Below are 19,390 nucleotides of genomic sequence, written 5' to 3' on the forward strand. Positions count from 1 at the left end.
ATGGAGATGCTTTGGCGCAGCGGTGTGCCAATATAATTAGTGTTCACTGTGGTATTTTTTTTTAGGGCAGGGTGCTGATCACGGGGAGGGCACATTTTTCATTCGGGAGGGCACATTTTTAAGTTAGATGGGCAAACTTAGGTACATACTATAATGCTTGGTGCTCCCATTCCTATGGCCAAAACATGGACAGTGCGCACCGAAGGTGCGCAGCAAAAATCTAGGGGCGTTGTTTCGTGGGGAAGGTAGTGCCCCTAATACACATTGCACCAGTTAGAACCTCCTATACACACTGCGCCAGGTAGAGCACGTTATACATATTGCGCCAGATAGAGCACATTATACACATTGCGTCAGATAGAGCACATTATACACATTGCGTCAGGTAGGGAGCACTGAGGCACATTGCACCAGGTAGAGAGCACTGAGACACATTGCACCAGGTAAAGAGCACTGAGGCACAATGCACCAGGTAGAGAGCACTGAGATACATTGCACCAGGTAGAGAGCACTGAGACACATTGCACCAGGTAGAGAGCACTGAGGCACACTGCACCAGGTAGAGAGCACTGAGGCACACTGCACCAGGTAGAGAGCACTGAGGCACACTGCACCAGGTAAAGAGCACTGAGGCACACTGCACCAGGTAGAGAGCACTGAGGCACACTGCACCAGGTAGAGAGCACTGAGGCACACTGCACCAGGTAGAGAGCACTGAGGCACACTGCACCAGGTAGAGAGCACTGAGGCACACTGCACCAGGCAGAGAGCACTGAGGCACACTGCACCAGGTAAAGAGCACTGAGGCACACTGCACCAGGTAGAGAGCACTGAGGCACACTGCACCAGGTAGAGAGCACTGAGGCACACTGCACCAGGTAGAGAGCACTGAGGCACACTGCACCAGGTAGGGAGCACTGAGGCACACTGCACCAGGTAGGGAGCACTGAGGCACACTGCACCAGGTAGAGAGCACTGAGGCACACTGCACCAGGTAGAGAGCACTGAGGCACACTACACCAGGTAGAGAGCACTGAGGCACACTGCACCAGGTAGAGAGCACTCAGGCACACTGCACCAGGTAGGGAGCACTGAGGCACACTGCACCAGGTAGGGAGCACTGAGGCACACTGCACCAGGTAGAGAGCACTGAGGCACACTGCACCAGGTAGAGAGCACTGAGGCACACTACACCAGGTAGAGAGCACTCAGGAACACTGCACCAGGTAGGGAGCACTGAGGCACACTGCACCAGGTAGGGAGCACTGAGGCACACTGCACCAGGTAGAGAGCACTGAGGCACACTGCACTAGGTAGAGAGCACTGAGATACATTGCACCAGGTAGAGAGCACTGAGATTAATGTTTACAGCTGCAAAATACTTACAAGGTTAATTTAGCCCAGGGGGACTCTCATGTACGTACCGGGTCTGGCGGCGCACGGCTGGCCGACGTGGAGGGGTCCGGCAGGCAGCAAACGGCGGGGCGGCAGGGCGCACAAAAACTGGCAGGGCGGGATTCAGCTGTCTAAAAAAGGGGCAGACACCTAGCGTGAACACTAGATATATATTAAAAAAAACACAAACGCCTCATTCACTTAAACACTCACACACGTCTCACTTAAACACACACGCCTCTCACTTACATACACATGCCTCTCACTTACACACACCTCTCACACACGTGCCTCTCACTTACACACACCTCTCACACAAGTGCCTCTCACATACACGTGCCTCTCATATACACATGCCTCTCACTTACATACACATGCCTCTCACTTATAGGCCCTACACACATAGCGATTTCACTGCACGATATGAACGATCTTGTTCATTAATGAACGAGATATCGTTCATATCGTGCAGTGTGGAGTCCCCAGCGATGAACGATGTGCGGCCCCGCGCTCGTTCATCGCTGGGGCCATGTCGGCTGTGCATGCAGGCCAATATGGACGAGATCGTCCATATTTGCCTGCAAGTCTACGGAGCCGAGTGACGGGGGGAGTGAAGAAACTTCACTCCCCCCGTCACTGCCCCCCCGCCGCCGGGTCGCTCGTCGGCCGTATCGGCCGTCGGGCACCTTGGTGGCGCATCGCCTAGTGTGTAGGGCCCCTTACATACACATGCCTCTCACACACACACACACACACACACACACACACACACACACACACACACACACACATGCCTCTCACTTACATACACATGCCTCCCACTTACATACACATGCCTCACACATGCCTCACACACACACACACACACACACACACACACACATATGCCTCTCACTTACATACACATACATGCCTCTCACACACATGCCACTCTCACACACACATCACACATGCCTCTTTTACTTGAATGTACAACTTTCCTTAAAAACACACACACCTCACTTAAAAACAAGCACACACAAAACACAGTACTTCCCCCCCAAATACACCTCTCCCCCACCCCCCACACAGTGCCTACCTTTGGCTATCATCCAGAGCATGGAGGAGCAGAGAGTTCTGAGCTTCCCTCGGCTGGCTTACTAAGGGCCCGGGAGGAGCTGTGCTCTGGAGCTCCCCCTAGCTGCAGCCAGTGCCATCTCTCTCTACAGGAGGCAGCTTCCGTGTCACTGACACAGCTCCTCCATCTGCAATAGCAGCGCAGTTCTCAGGCTGCGGGAGACAGTGGAGGAGATGCGCCCCCTTGTGGCCAGGAGCCCGGCGGCAGCCGACTCCACTGCCTCCCACAGTTCCGCCCCTGCGGCAGCATCAATAGATAGGATGTAATGATATAATGTGGAAATATAAAGTGGCTAGTGTGATGTGACCGGGTAATATCTGATTCTAGCGTTCACATTTGCAGTAGTAATTGTTGATTATCGCTACACGTCTCTGCTGTATATATAGGTGAGGAAATAATCCATTGTATGGTCTGAGCCCCTTTCTATAATCAATATTCATTCAAACACATTAATATGTCCTCAGTTTTGATCAGTGCTTAAAGTGGTCCTAGAGAGGTGGTGGAACTCAACCCCCCTCCCCACGGCGCCCATGTAATAAAGGTATTGTGCGCGGCGTAGGTGTGCATGCCAAAAAGGGGTGTGGTCTCGTAAAGAAAGGGGCGTGGTCACACAATAGTAATAATGCCCACAGTAGTAGCACCCAGTAGTTGATGTGGAAATTTTGAAGTGGGGGTATGGACAAGTGAAGGTTGTAATTATATGCGCGCTCTGGAAAAGGGGGCGTGGCCACTCAGAAGGGGGCATGTCCTTCAGTGTAGTTTACCATACCATATATGCCTTATATACATTATACATAACAATAGCAGGACCCCTTACTGGTGCCCCTTTCACATTATACCACACAGTATGAGCCGAAATTCACATTATAGCACACAGAATGAGCCGAAATTCACATTATAGCACACAGAATGAGCCAAAATTCACATTATACCACACAAAATGAGCCAAAATTCACATTATAGCACACGGTATGAGCCTAAGTTCACATTATAGCACACGGTATGAGCCAAAATTCACATTATAGCACACGGTATGAGCCAAAATTCACATTATAGCACACGGTATGAGCCTAAATTCACATTATACCACACAGTATGAGCCGAAATTCACATTATGCCACACAAAATGAGCCGAAATTCACATTATAGCACACAGAATGAGCCAAAATTCACATTATAGCACACGGTATGAGCCTAAGTTCACATTATAGCACACGGTATGAGCCAAAATTCACATTATAGCACACGGTATGAGCCAAAATTCACATTATAGCACACGGTATGAGCCTAAATTCACATTATAGCACACAGTACAGAATGAGCCGAAATTTACATTATAGAGTGACAGCAGGGACATGGAAAGTGACAGCAGGGAGAGTGACAGAGAGAGGGACAGTAAGGACATACAGTAGGGACTAGGGAGAGAGAAAGGCAGCAGGGTATGATTACCTGTTTAGCAGCGGCGGTGGTCTGCGGTGCGGTGGACGAGGAGGCGGTGGGCCTGGGAGATACTGCGGATGAGGAGGAGGCTGAGGGCGTGTAGAGGTGTGAGGGCGGCAGAGGAGGCTGAGGGCGGCTGCAGCGGATCTGGGACCAGGCTGGCTTTATTATCCCCCAGTGGTAATGCCCCTGCAGTTATGACCCCAGTAGTTTGCCCTCCTTTAGTTTAGCCTTCCAGTGGTAATGCCTCCAGTAGTTTAGCCCTCATGTAGTTTCTGCCCCATGTAGTTTGGCCCCCAGTGGTAATGCCCCCTGCAGTTATGCCCTCAGTAGTTTAGATCCCATGTAGTTTGCCCCCAGTAGTTTAGCCTCTGTAGTTGTGCCCCCTTGTAGTTTAGCCCCCAGTAGTAATGCCGCCAGTAGTAATGCCCCTGTAGTTATGCCCCCAGTAGCTTGCCCTCTTGTAGTAATGCCCCTGTAGTTATGCCCCCAGTAGTAATGCCCCCTGTAGCTTGCCCTCTTGTAGTAATGCCCCTGTAGTTATGCCCCCAGTAGCTTGCCCTCTTGTAGTAATGCCCCTGTAGTTATGCCCCCAGTAGTAATGCCCCCTGTAGCTTGCCCTCTTGTTGTAATGACCCTGTAGTTATGTCCCCAGTAGCTTGCCCTCTTGTAGTAATGCCCCTGTAGTTATGCCCCCAGTAGTAATGCCCCCAGTAGCTTGCCCTCTTGTAGTAATGACCCTGTAGTTATGTCCCCAGTAGCTTGCCCCTTGTAGATTGCCCCCAGTAGATGCCCTCCAGTAGTTAGCCCCAGTAGACGCGCCGCTACACAGATGAAAAAAGAAAAACCCCAAAAAACCACACCATACTCACCGCTCCCGCGTCCAACCGCTGCAGTCCTCCTGGCATCTGCTCCTCGGCACTATGGGAGAGACGTCATGACGTCTCTCCCATAGCGCGCACTGACAGAGCCGGAAGTCGGAGCTCAGTAGTGAGCTACTACCTCCGGCTTCCGCTGTGGAGAGAGAGCCGGGGCGCCCGCTGGTAACACAATCTCAGCGGGCACCCGGCATCTCCCTGCAGCGCCAGGCTAACATCGGGTGAGGTGAGCCGGAGGAGGAGGAACTGCGTTCCGTCTCAAAGTGGAACTGATGCAATGCAGTTCCGCCCCGTTCCGGCTCACTTTAACCCCTGCTTCCGAGGGGCCGGGAGGGCCACCTGATTTTCGGGAGGCTCCCGGTCATTCCGGGAGGGTAGGCAAGTATGCGCTTATCACAGTGATAGAAAACCTATCACCAGATCCATAAGTAACTTAGAAAATATGGCTGGCCAGCTGAGTGATTAAGTTGATTTGGAACTTTGCCAGGCCAGATGCAATACATACATATGTGACCCACTAGTCGGTTCATGCGTGCACTAGAATTAATCCTTGATACATAGACTGAATAACTTCAAAGTTTTTAAATGCAATAAATAAGAAATAATATGGCAATCACCCTCCAAATAAGAGCAAACAAACAGCTGAAATGTGAAATGAGTTGCCCCTAGCAACCAGAGTCAGCCCTGAGCCTCTGACATCAGCGGCCCTGCTGTGCAAACATGTCAGCCAGGGCTGGAGGGAGCGAGGTGCAAATGCAAAAACAATTAACGTACTTGAAGGGGTGGGGCTAGGGGTGTGGTATCTGCCAGATGGGAGGGGCGTGGCACCCGCAGGGGTGAGGGGGTCTAGTTCCACCACCTCTCCCAGACCACTTTAAGCACTGCCCAGAAGGGTGGGCAAGCCTCCCGTTTTCCTTGTCAGGCCCTCCACTCCCCCCTCGGCCACCCACAGCAGAGAACAAGTGGGCGGCCGAGGGGATCCGATGATGCAATTCACGCTGAATCGCGTCATCGTAGCTCCGCCCCCCGCTGTACAGTGCCTAGTATATCGGCACTGTATAGCGGGGGGCGGAGCCACAATGACACAATCGTGATGTCACGCCCCCTGGACTGCCCACTTCCACATCGCCACGCACCTCGGACGGCACATCATACCGTTGGCCACGCCCCCATGCGCCTACAACGCTGCCTCCTCCTGGAGGAGGGGGCAGCAAGGTAGACAAGTATGGATAAGCGGCAACAGAAAAACCCTCTATGGTGACATATATTCACATTACTAGCCCTCTCCTCTACAGCATATTATATGAAAGTTCAGCCGGCAGTACGTTAAATAAGTGGTACTTTGGCCCTCAATCTGAGTTGTTCGCTCGCTAGCTGCTTTTAGCAGCATTGCACACGCTAAGCCGCCGCCCTCTGGGAGTGTATCTTAGCATAGTAGAATTGCGACCGAAAGATTCGCAGAATTGCGAAAAGAAACTTCTTTGCAGTTTCTGAGTAGCTCGAGACTTACTTCTACACTGCGATCAGCTCAGACCGTTTCGTTCCTGGTTTGACGTCACAAACACACCCTGCGTTCGGCCAGCCACTCCCCCGTTTCTCCAGCCACTCCCGCGTTTTTCCCAGAAACGGCAGCGTTTTTTCGCACACACCCATAAAACGTCCAGTTTCCGCCCAGAAACACCCACTTCCTGTCAATCACACTCCGATCACCAGAACGAAGAAATTTCTTCGTTAAGCCATGAGTAAAATACCAAACTTATTAGCAAATTCACTTGGCGCAGACGCACTGCGGACATTGCGCATGCGCATTAGCGACTAATCGCTCCGTTGCGGAAAAAAAATAACGAGCGAACAACTCGGAATGAGGGCCATTGTACACAGTTTGATGAGCGGATTCGGTTTTACTCGGTTTTACTCGGTTCTCAAAACCGAATCTTATTGGCTCACTGATGTCACGTGTTTTGGATAGCCAATAAGATTCGGTTTTGAGAACCTCCCATGGGGCGCGCGACTCGCGTTCCGGGTCTGATCTTAGAGCCATTTGTGCCTCTGTCGTGTCAGCGGTGGCTCCCTTGTTATCCTCCGTACCCGGGGGACCGTGTCTGGCCACCGCTTCTTTGGAGGATGGCATTGCGCAATCTCTTATCCCGCTCCTGTCCTCTGGCTCGACGGTCGCCCCGCCTGCCCCACTCCCGGCGGCTGCTGATTCGATAGGGGAACAGGGGAACATTGTCTCTCTTTTGTTTCCCCAGCCGCGGACGTTGGGCCAGGAATGGAGTCAGTCGGCGCATCCACAAGTCGTACGGCGGCTGCTGGGACGGATGGAGTTCCCCCTCGTACTGGTGAGTCTTCATCGGACCCTGACTGGTCCAAGGGGAGCGCAGTTACCCCCCATAGTGGGGGGGGGATCTAGTACTCAGTCCCGCTCCTCTAGCAGCGGCAGCAGTGCGCGTCAGGTTACCGGCAAGCGCGATAGACGCAGGCGTCGGGGCACGGACTCTTCCCTTGCCTCCACGACCTCAGAGGGTGTCCTCCTACGACGACGGTTGGGACAGGGTCAAGCGTCGAAAACGGCGGCAGCAACGGCATTCAACCTCTTCCGCCTCGCACGTGTCTGTGGAGTCGGACTCCGTTTACTGCGCCAACACGGCAGTGCACCGTGGTCTCCGGCCCCGAGTCCGAGACTGGATCTGTAAGGGCCTATCTGTCTATATTTTGCTCTTACTAGCGATGCTCGTATAGCCTTGCTTTTAGCTAAGCAAAAGGGCCGGGGCAGCGAGGACGCTTTGCGCTCCTACCCGACTTGAGTTAGATCATGTTGATCTTTGCAGCGTGTTACTCAGAGACGCGCCCGGACGAACACATGAACATCGTGCGCCATCAATTCCTTATACACGTGCTGTACGATACTTGGCGGCGTTACTACTAGGACTTCTGGCGCAAACAGCATGGGCGGCAGATCTATACCTTCGGTTAAAAGGATGTGGTATTGTGCTCGGAGCTGCCTCAGGGTTCAGCCGGTACAGCAGGAACGACGGGTTCCACGACCTGCCTCTCATTCTGCCGGCTTTTGAGGGGGTTCATTGCGCGCGGGGCATGGTTAATGCTTCGCTTTCAATCCTGCCCAATGCGGTTTGGGGCGGTGGTGTCGTATTCGCCACTCCTGCATCAGCTGTGGTGGAGGCCACGGGATCAAGGACTGCCCCAGTACACGGCACAGGGGTAATTCCGTCCCGCAGAGCCGCGCTCCCGCGGCCCCAAGCGCTGGCCACAGCCCCCACCCCAATTAGACTTCCCGCGGCCGGTGGATGCCCTATTCTTACACTCGGGTTTTCGCACCTGGTTTCCTCTTGCCGATACATGGACTGGCGGGTCCCGGGGCTAGTACGAACTTGCATTCGGCTCGGGAGTTTCCGAGCGTGCTCCAGCAGAAGGTTGCGGCTGCATTGTCATTGGGCGGGATGAAAGGCTTTTTACAGGAAACCCCCCCCCTCCTTACTAGATTTGGTCTTGTCCCCCGTAGGCATGGTGCCCAAGCAGTCCGCAGGCGAATTTCGTCTCATCCATCTTTCCTGTCCTCTCGGGTCATCGGTTAATGAGGCTATCCCTATTATCAGGTAGGGTCATTTACCTATCTGTAAGTTTGATTCGGCCATAGATGCCATTCGGTCGTTTGGTCCGGGGGTGGTGATGTGTGAATTGGACATCGCGTCAGCATTTCGCTCCTCCCGCTGCACCCTTTCGCCTTTCGATTTATGGGTTTTCAACTGGATGATGGCTACTACATCGATCGCTGTCTCCCTGTGGGTTTTTCTCTCTCGTGCGCTGACTTTGCAAGGTGCAGTTCTTTCCTCCGCTGGGGTCTGCAGCAGGCGACGGGCGAGCGGGGTATGTCGCACTACTTGGATGATTTTCTTTTGCTCGGCCCACCTGGCTCTGTTCGGTGCGTCGTCTTGCTGCGGTGGCCATTGGCAGGGTCCCTCCGCCTCCTTGTTTACCTCGGGATTCAGATGGATACGGTCGGTGGTCTCTGAAGGCTCCTTGGGGACAAGGTGTTGCGTCTTCACGATGGTATCCTCTATGGGCTCGCCGCGGGCAAGCTTACTCTACAACAGGCTCAATCCTTCTTGGGCCTGTTTCTTTTTGCTTGGAAGGTTATCCCAATGGGTAGAGTTTTTCTGTTGGAAATTGGAACGGGCGACAGTTGGGATTAGACGTCCTCATCATTTTCTTAGTTTAGCACTCGAGGGATTTACGTATTTGGGACGGATTTCTAGTTCGTTTCACCTCCTCTCTGGAGCTTTTCACGGACGCCTCTGGTGCTTGCGATTCTTGCCGTTGCTGGATATTTTTCCCATACTGGGCGCAGTGGCGCTCTGGCGCTATGCCCTGCGTAACAAACAGGTGGTCTTCTGGTGCGACAATTTGGGCATGGTTTTTTGCCATCATTAGGCAGGAGTCCACATCCTTGCTGGACTGCGGGTCTTCGCGCAGATAGTCTTGCTATGCTGGGTGACCAACATTACGTTGCGAGACAAGCATGTCCCGGTCGAGCGCAACGAAATTGATGATACCCTTTCTCGCGGTGACTGGCAGTGGTTTTGGCAGTTAGCTCCTGCAGCTCTAATCCAAGGGGACTTCTGTCCTGCTTCTGTGTGTGGATTGGAGGATTTAGCCCACAGGTCTTTGGCTCCTGCAACTTTTACGGCTTATCTGGCCGCTTGGGAGCGATGGAATCGCTACCTTCTGGAGAGGGGCCATAGTGGGTAAGACCCCTCACAAGGCAGATGGCCCATAGTTGCATTGGATTTGGGATATCTGGGATGGTGGCAGAAGGCCGATCCCATAACATCAGGGTAGCAGGCCCTCAGGGATGGTGGCAGAAGGCCGATCCCATAACATCTGGGTAGCAGGCCCTCAGGGATGGTGGCAGAAGGCCGATCCCATAACATCTGGGTAGCAGGCCCTCAGGGATGGTGGCAGAAGGCCGATCCCATAACATCTGGGTAGCAGGCCCTCAGGGATGGTGGCAGACGGCCGATCCCAGAACATCGGGGCAGAAGGCCCTCCAACATTTAGGTTATTATTTCAATTATAATTTTGAGATATTTTATTTTCATGAGCTGTCTGCTTTCTGCTATGTGTGATAAATATTTCAACCGTCCCTTAGTTAGACAGGGAGTTTTTTCATCCAAGTTTAGATTTAATAGGCCTTCCTTTCAGTCAATAAAAGCCGTCGACGTACGCCCCGAAGGTTTGAGGTGTAGGATTCAGCGCTCACGATACGAGGATACGGGGATACGATATGGGGATACGAGGTTCGCCTCTTCATGGCGGCCTTTACGATGGCCTTCCACGGTGCGCTCAGGGTGGGTGAGCTGGGATCCGTCTCTCGGACTTCTGCCTCGCCCATGCTGGCGGCCCGCGTTGTTGTATGCCCCGACGGTTTGTGGTGTCGGATTCAGCGCTCCAAGACGGACGTAGTCGGCAGGGGGCAGTGGGTTCGAATGGGTCAGGCTCGTGCACGGGGCATTTGTCCAGTTGCCGCGGCCCGGGCTTATTCGTCCCTTCGCCCTCCAACGCCCACCGGGTGGCTCGTCCATCATGACGGTTCCCCGTTGTCCAGATATCACTCCCGGTCGGTTTTGGGACGTTGTCTTTTGTACCTGGGTCTATCTCCGGCCGACTCTGGGACTCACTCTTTCCGCATCGGCGCTGCGTCAGCAGCCGCTGCGGCGGGTTGGTCCGAAGTCGAAGTCCGGGCACTGGGTAGGTGGAGGTCTGGTGCAGTCATACGCGATATCAGGCTTTTTCCTCCCAGTGCGCCCCTTTGAGGACTAGCCACTCGTCGCAGTTGCACTTTGCGATTGCGGGGGCCTTGAGGAATTTTTGTTTTATCGTTGGTTTTCATTACGGCTTTTGCCGGCTAACGAAGTTTTGTGTTTTTGCCTCAAGTCAAATTGGGCGACCCTTCCCCCCAAAACCCCCTCCCCGTTAGGGACGCAGTTAGGTTGCCCATCTACTACTTATACTATCTTTATTTTGATTATTAACCTGCGTCACACCCTTCTTTTGCAGGATGGCGGTTAGATCCGCACTTTATATGATTTGTCGGCCATTTATACATCTACTGGCTGTCCGTGTCTGCTCTGGCCTGCGACACAACCCGGCCGGAGCTGCAGGCTGTGCGCTGGTTGGGGCGTAGAGGCCTCCGCTGGGGACGGCCTGCGGGACTGGCTTCGGGCGGCAGTTGGCCGATTTGGGTACCCGCGGTTTCTGGTCTTGCATCTAGGTGGCAATGATCTGGTGCGCCGTACCGGGGTCGACATTTGCTTCGAGATCAGACGTCAGCTGTTGGAACTTATGGCTGACTGGCCGTTTTTGCCTGATCCTCTGGTCAGACATCGTCCCTCGGCGGTCTTGGCGTGGAGCCTTTAACCCCGGGGCGATTGACCTAGTTTGGAGGCGGGTCAATTCGGTTGTCGGTCGTGCTGTCCTCCAGCATGGCGGCCTGGTCATGCCGCACGGTGGTATCTCCTTCCATGATCCGACACAGTACTGGTCTGACGGGGTGTATTTGTCGCCGGCTGGCATGCTGATCTTCTTGGAGGACATTATTCAAATTCTTAGGCCCCTTTAGGTAGTTTTTCTTGGGTTCCGTTGCGTTAGTCCGTGTTCTACTTTTAGGTCCCTTTAGTTAGTCTTTTCGGAGTAAGTGGCGGTAGCAGGTTGGTAACCTGGCAGTTGGCCGGTTTCTGAACGGTTACTTAATTTTAATTATGAGTTCAAGGTTAGTAAGTTTGGGTGTACTTTTAGGTAAATTTTCTAGTTTTATAATTAGTTTACGGGCATCGCTTTACCAAGTGGGTCCATATAACTGCTATAAACATATGTGGATGGCGGGGCCGGTGGCCCAATTTTTACCATGTAGGGGCGGAGCGTACCTCCGTCCCTGCAACTGTTGGTGGGCAGGGGTAGTGGCAGAAGGTCGGCCCCTGTCCTTGGATTTTTGATTTTCGATGTCTGGGATGGAGGCAGGAGGCCGATCCCGGAACATCTGGGGCAGAAGGCTCCCTCACACATATGTTTTTTATTGCTTGTTTTTTCTGTATTATAACATTGATCACCCATGTTACGTTTATCATGCTTAACCGTTCTTCTCCCCGCCACCTTAGTTAGAGAGGGAAGTCTGCATTTTAGTTTTAGTATTTAATAGGCCTTCCTCTCAGTCAGAAAATAAAAGCTGACCCCTTTCACGCCAATTACAGTTGTTGTGTCTTTATTTTATAAGATAAGTGTGCTTGAGTGGCGAGTGGATGCATCTGACGTGTGAGGTTAATGAGAGCACATACTGTAACAGGACATAACACCCAGTCACTAGAATGGTTTCCATGTAACAAACCCTCCAACATTTTACACATAATGGGGGGCATTCCGACCTGTTCGCACGCTGCCGTTTTTCGCATGTGCAGCGATCAGGTCACTACTGCGCATGCAAATGCACCGTAATGCGCAGGTGTGTCACACGGGTACAAAGCGGATCGTTGCTGACCGGTGGATTTAATGAAGAATCCATACGCACAGCCAATCGCAAGGAGATTGACAGGAAGAAGGCGTTTGTGGCAACTGACCGTTTTCTGGGAGTGGTTGGAAAAACACAGGCGTGTCCAAGCGATTGCACTTTGCAGGGAGGGTGTCTGACGTCAATTCCGACCCCGGACAGGCTGAAGTGATCGCAGCGGCTGAGTAAGTTCTGGGAAACTCAGAAACTGCACAAAATGTTTTTGCAGAGCTCGGCTGCACAGGCGTTCGTGCGCTTGCAAAGCTAAAATACACTAACCAGTGGGCGGTGACTATCTGATCGCAGCGCTGCAAAAAGTAGCTAGCGAGCGATCAACACGGAATGACCCCCAAAATTTGGTACAAATTCGAAAAGGGCCTTTCCCTATACTTTCAGTGGAAGTTTGGAGAGCCAAAAATCAGTACAGACCATAAAAAAAGGTACTGTACCTGCCAAAAAGGTGCAGCTGGAGGGTATGGTGTAAGCCTAATATACAGTAATCCAATCAAACTTTAAAGAGCAATAAACAATTCAGTAAAAAGCTTCCACACATAAAATGCCATGTCCAGAAAAAACCTACTGCAAGTTCACAAGCAGATGCCTCCCGTTTTCTCTGTCAGGCGCTCCGCACCCCGCGTCGGCCGTCCACAGCAGGAACAGGTGGGCGGTCAGAGGGGATCTGATTACGCGATTCGGGTTGACTGACCACACACCCCCGGACAGCCCACCATGCGGCCGACCACGCCCCCATGCGCCTACAACGCTGCATCCTCCCGGAGGAGGGGGCAGCAAAGTAGGCAAGTATGTTATAGGGGGATGCGGTTAATATACCTTTTCTTTGAAAAAACAGCAGGATGTAACAGAACCGGTAAAATATCTGCGAATCAGCTGATAAGAGAGCTCCGGACCTGTCCCTTACCTCAGCGTCCGCATGAGTTTAATAATTTAAGAGATGCAGACGCGCTGCACAATGTCATCATCTTTCCTGCTGCCGGCAGAAGAACTGAGGGAGGAGGGTTGGGCAAAATCAATCATTCTTAAGCACCGTCCACCCAACATATCATTGATATGGGTGGCCATGGTGCTGGTGGGCGGCGCAGCACAGCCATAGGGAAGCCCCGGACTGGAAGCGAGCCTGAGCTTCCTCTCCTGTTGAAGATCCCTTTCCCCGGCAGTGATATTAATTCCGGTAGGCGACAGCGCAGCCATGAGCAAAACAAGGCAAGTTGGGTGGGCTGACGGAGGTGGAACTGGTTCCGTCTCTAATTAGAACTGCCGGAACACAGTTCCGCCCCGTTCCAGCACACTTTTACCCCTGGTAACAGATATTACATGCAGAACAGATTGTTGTGGTAGGTGGGCAGCAGTCATATGGGAGGTAATAAACTGTCCATTCATCAGTGAGGACAGAACTGTGTGACAGAGGCATGCTGTACTTACCTACTCTCCTGGAGGTACTGGAGACTCCGGATATGTCTTGCTAGTGCCCCCGACATCAGAAGAGGTGGATCTACAGCATCCGTGGGGATGGGGAGATAATACAGGGAATTGTCGGTACATTGGGAAACGGTGCAGATTAATGACACAAAGAACCAGGCCCCACCAATTTAAGTATATCCTGCTGGAGGGGAATGGAGGCAGCAGGAAGCCACAGACTGAGAGTTATAAAGTGGGAGGAGCAGGGTCCCCAGCAGCACAGAGTATATCAGGAGATGTGTCAGTGAGGACAGGGCTGCATGTGACAGGGGCAGTGACATGATGTGAGGAGGGGAAGGGAGGCAGCAGGAGGCCACAGACTAAGATTTATATAGTGGAAGGAGCAGGGTCCCCAGCAGCACAGAGTATATCAGGAGATGAGTGATGTGTCAGTGAGCACAGGGCTGCATGTGACAGGGGCAGTGACATGATGTGAGGAGGGGAATGGAGGCAGCAGGAGGCCATAGACTGAGAGTTATATAGTGGGAGGAGCAGGGTCCCCAGCAGCACAGAGTGTATCAGGAGATGAGTGATGTGTCAGTGAGGACAGGGCTGCATGTGACAGGGACAGTGACATGATGTGAGGAGGGTAATGGAGGCAGCAGGAGGCCACAGACTGAGAGTTATATAGTGGAAGGAGCACGGTCCCCAGCAGCACAGAGTATATCAGGAGATGAGTGATGTGTCAGTGAGGACAGGGCTGCATGTGACAGGGGCAGTTACATGATGTGAGGAGGGGAATGGAGGCAGCAGGAGGCCACAGACTGAGAGTTATATAGTGGGAGGAGCAGGGTCCCCAGCAGCACAGAGTATATCAGGAGATGAGTGATGTGTCAGTGAGGACAGGGCTGCATGTGACAGGGGCAGTGACATGATGTGAGGAGGGGAATGGAGACAGCAGGAAGCCACGGACTGAGAGTTATATAGTGGGAGGAGCAGGGTCCCCTGCAGCACAGAGTATATCAGGAGATGAGTGATGTGTCAGTGAGGACAGGGCTGCATGTGACAGGGGAAGTGACATGATGTGAGGAGGAGAATGGAGACAGCAGGAAGCCACGGACTGAGAGTTATATAGTGGGAGGAGCAGGGTCCCCAGCAGCACAGAGTGTATCAGGAGATGAGTGATGTGTCAGTGAGGACAGGGCTGCATGTGACAGGGGCAGTGACATGATGTGAGGAGGGTAATGGAGGCAGCAGGAGGCCACAGACTGAGAGTTATATAGTGGAAGGAGCACGGTCCCCAGCAGCACAGAGTATATCAGGAGATGAGTGATGTGTCAGTGAGGACAGGGCTGCATGCAGGGCCGGACTGGGACCAAAAATATGCCCAGGCATTTTTGAAGCACACAGGCCCACCTCGGTGTCAGCATCTGACTCCTCCCCTTACTATTCCCGACTTCTCCTACTTCTTAGTCTATGCTCTTACAAATGTAATTAATATGATAACTACATACAAGTGTACACCATTCTGTAATAAAATACACACAACAATTGGTTTAAGTGGAAATGTTGAAGTGGGGTTATGGAAAAATAAAGGTTGTAACTAAGTGCGCCCCAGAAAAGGGGCGTGGCCATTCAAAAATGGGGCGTGTCCTTCATTGTAGTTTACCACACTATATACCCCTTATACACATTATGCACCACAATAGCAGGACCACTTATACTATCTAGTACTGGTGCCCCTTTCACATACCATACAGTATGAGTCGCAATTCACATTATAGCACACAGTATGAGCCAAAATTTACATTATGCCACATGGAATGAGACAGAATTCAGGGAGAGTGACAGCAGGGACATAGAGACAGGGAGAGTGACAGCAGGGACATAGAGACAGGGAGAGTGACAGCAGGGACATAGAGACAGGGAGAGTGACAGCAGGGACATAGAGACGGGGAGAGTGACAGCAGGGACATAGAGACGGGGAGAGTGACAGCAGGGACATAGAGACGGGGAGAGTGACAGCAGGGACATAGAGACGGGGAGAGTGACAGCAGGGACATAGAGACGGGGAGAGTGACAGCAGGGACATAGGGACAGGGAGAGTGACAGCAGGGACATAGGGACAGGGAGAGTGACAGCAGGGACATAGGGACAGGGAGAGTGACAGCAGGGACATAGAGACAGGGAGAGTGACAGCAGGGACATAGAGACAGGGAGAGTGACAGCAGGGACATAGGGACAGGGAGAGTGACAGCAGGGACATAGAGACGGGGAGAGTGACAGCAGGGACATAGAGACGGGGAGAGTGACAGCAGGGACATAGAGACGGGGAGAGTGACAGCAGGGACATAGAGACGGGGAGAGTGACAGCAGGGACATAGAGACGGGGAGAGTGACAGCAGGGACATAGAGACGGGGAGAGTGACAGCAGGGACATAGAGACGGGGAGAGTGACAGCAGGGACATAGAGACGGGGAGAGTGACAGCAGGGACATAGAGACAGGGAGAGTGACAGCAGGGACATAGAGACAGGGAGAGTGACAGCAGGGACATAGAGACAGGGAGAGTGACAGCAGGGACATAGAGACAGGGAGAGTGACAGCAGGGACATAGAGACAGGGAGAGTGACAGCAGGGACATAGAGACAGGGAGAGTGACAGCAGGGACATAGGGACAGGGAGAGTGACAGCAGGGACATAGAGACAGGGAGAGTGACAGCAGGGACATAGGGACAGGGAGAGTGACAGCAGGGACATAGAGACAGGGAGAGTGACAGCAGGGACATAGGGACAGGGAGAGTGACAGCAGGGACATAGAGACAGGGAGAGTGACAGCAGGGACATAGGGACAGGGAGAGTGACAGAGAGAGGGATAGTAAGGGCATACAGTAGGGACTAGGGAGAGAGAAAGGCAGCATGGTAAGATTACCTATTTTGCTGCAAGATTTACCAAGTTGAACTGCATGCACAGCCGCTGAAAGGTGGACAATAATGAAGTGTGGAAGCGCACATCATTCATCGTCTGTAGCATACACACTGGCGATATCACAAACAATATCGCTCAGAAAGCTGAAAATGAGCGATATCGTGTGTGATATCGCATAGTATGTATAGACCTTTAGTTCTGTCGCACCAGTGACTGTGCTGTGCAACGTGGAATACAAAAGAGATGGATAGGACTCAGAAAATGAAATTGCCCTTTGTACAGAACCATACCTCCCAACTGTCCCGATTTTCGCGGGACAGTCCCGTTTTTTGGGGACTGTCCCGCTGTCCTACCCGTGGGCCGCAGTGTCCCGCGGTGGGGGGGGGGGGGGGCAGTTGGGAGGCTCTGTCTGTCGCTGCTCTGCTTAGCACAGCGAAGTCAGAGGGAGAGGGGGCATGCCAGCGGCTCACAGAGCGCTGGGCATGCCCCCTCAGTGACGAAAACAGGGGCGTGGCTCGCGAGCGCGGTCCTCCAGTGAAGCCACGCCCCCTTTCCTTAGGACACCCCCCCTTTTCGGGAGCGCCGCGCGTGTGTCCCGCTTTATACAGAAGAAATGTTGGGAGGTATGCAGAACCATCAAGCAGTGATACTTGTAAATTCCTTTAAAAGCACAAAATCTTTTTAATAGTAAATGACCAGCAAATTGGACTGCGCTAAAGGTTAAATAATGAAGGTGAAAAGGGGTAGTCTCAGCCTTTTTATAAAGTCATTAGCTTGTGTGCACAGCTGAAAGGCACTGCAGGGGTTAACACCAACTGTCAGGTGTAGCAGTACGTCTGCGCTGATAGGGGTTACTTTCACAATCTCCCTGAAATGCTTTTTCATAAGTAGGTAAGTATGGTGTATGTACTGCCCGCTGTTTTACCTTTAGCCTTGTTAGACGGGGGTTACTGCAATCACCTCGTGTGCTGTGCTCCCACCACCAGCAGCAGCAGCTAGTGTCATGTCTGCTTTGTGTGTGGGGCTGAAGGAATCTTCTCAGCTGCATGCTACGGTCCACAGCCGTCACGTGGAGCAGACTGCTAGAGAGCCCGTTCGGTGGACAGACAGTTCAGCTGATGTCATAGAAATGAGCGGGCGTAGCACGTTTCTTGGCTCCTCGGCTAAGAAGCAAACTGCTGCTGCTCAGCTGGACCGGCCCACGTGGCCATCGGCCCTTCTGGCATTTGCCAGTAGTGCCAGATGGCCAGTCCGGCCCTGGCTGCATGGGACAGGGGCAGTTACATGATGTGAGGGGAATGGAGGCAGCAGGAGGCCACAGACTGAGAGTTATATAGTGGGAGGAGCAGGGTCCCCAGCAGAACAGAGTATATCAGGAGATGAGTGATGTGTCAGTGAGGACAGGGCTGCATGTGACAGGGGCAGTGACATGATGTGAGGAGGGGAATGGAGGCAGCAGGAAGCCACAGACTGAGAGTTATATAGTGGGAGGAGCAGGGTCCCCAGCAGCACAGAGTATATCAGGAGATGAGTGATGTGTCAGTGAGGACAGGGCTGCATGTGACAGGGGCAGTGACATGATGTGAGGAGGGGAATGGAGGCAGCAGGAAGCCACAGGCTGAGAGTTATATAGTGGGAGGAGCAGGGTCTACCAGCAGCACAGAGTATATCAGGAGATGAGTGATGTGTCAGTGAGGACAGGGCTGCATGTGACAGGGGCAGTGACATGATGTGAGGAGGGGAATGGAGGCAGCAGGAAGCCACAGACTGAGAGTTATATAGTGGGAGGAGCAGGGTCCCCAGCAGCACAGAGTATATCAGGAGATGAGTGATGTGTCAGTTGGGACAGGGCTACATGTGACAGAGGCAGTGACATGATGTGAGGAGGGGAATGGAGGCAGCAGGAAGACACAGACTGAGAGTTATATAGTGGGAGGAGCAGGGTCCCCAGCAGCACAGAGTATATCAGGAGATGAGTGATGTGTCAGTGAGGACAGGGCTGCATGTGACAGGGGCAGTGACATGATGTGAGGAGGGGAATGGAGGCAGCAGGAAGCCACAGGCTGAGAGTTATATAGTGGGAGGAGCAGGGTCTACCAGCAGCACAGAGTATATCAGGAGATGAGTGATGTGTTAGTGAGGACAGGGCTGCATGTGACAGGGGCAGTGACATGATGTGAGGAGGGGAATGGAGGCAGCAGGAAGCCACAGACTGAGAGTTATATAGTGGGAGGAGCAGGGTCCCCAGCAGCACAGAGTATATCAGGAGATGAGTGATGTGTCAGTGAGGACAGGGCTGCATGTGACAGGGGCAGTGACATGATGTGAGGAGGGGAATGGAGGCAGCAGGAAGCCACAGACTGAGAGTTATATAGTGGGAGGAGCAGGGTCCCCAGCAGCACAGAGTATATCAGGAGATGAGTGATGTGTCAGTGAGGACAGGGCTGCATGTGACAGGGGTAGTGACATGATGTGAGGAGGGTAATGTAGGCAGCAGGAAGCCACAGGCTGAGAGTTATATAGTGGGAGGAGCAGTGCAGGATCAGACTGGCCCATAAGGATACAGGGGAAACCACCAGTGGGCCCCACTGCCTGGGGGCCCACCCTCTCAATTATACATTATGAATATGTTACATTATACTGCACAGGACTATG

The 19,390-nt window shown here is 52.8% G+C and overlaps 1 protein-coding gene across 1 annotated transcript in view; it reads right to left on the reverse strand.

Moving 5' to 3' along the window:
* Positions 1-17,670, reverse strand: part of LOC135058161 (uncharacterized) — a 122,348-nt gene extending 104,678 nt beyond the window's left edge. Inside the window, exon 1 of the mRNA XM_063963849.1 lies at positions 17,661-17,670. The gene's annotated coding sequence lies outside the window, so the exon portion shown is untranslated. The remainder of the gene's footprint in view (positions 1-17,660) is intronic.
* Positions 17,671-19,390: the final 1,720 nt, after the last annotated feature.

Source organism: Pseudophryne corroboree, chromosome 1, assembly GCF_028390025.1.
Source record: "Pseudophryne corroboree isolate aPseCor3 chromosome 1, aPseCor3.hap2, whole genome shotgun sequence".
Classification (NCBI taxonomy): domain Eukaryota; kingdom Metazoa; phylum Chordata; class Amphibia; order Anura; family Myobatrachidae; genus Pseudophryne; species Pseudophryne corroboree.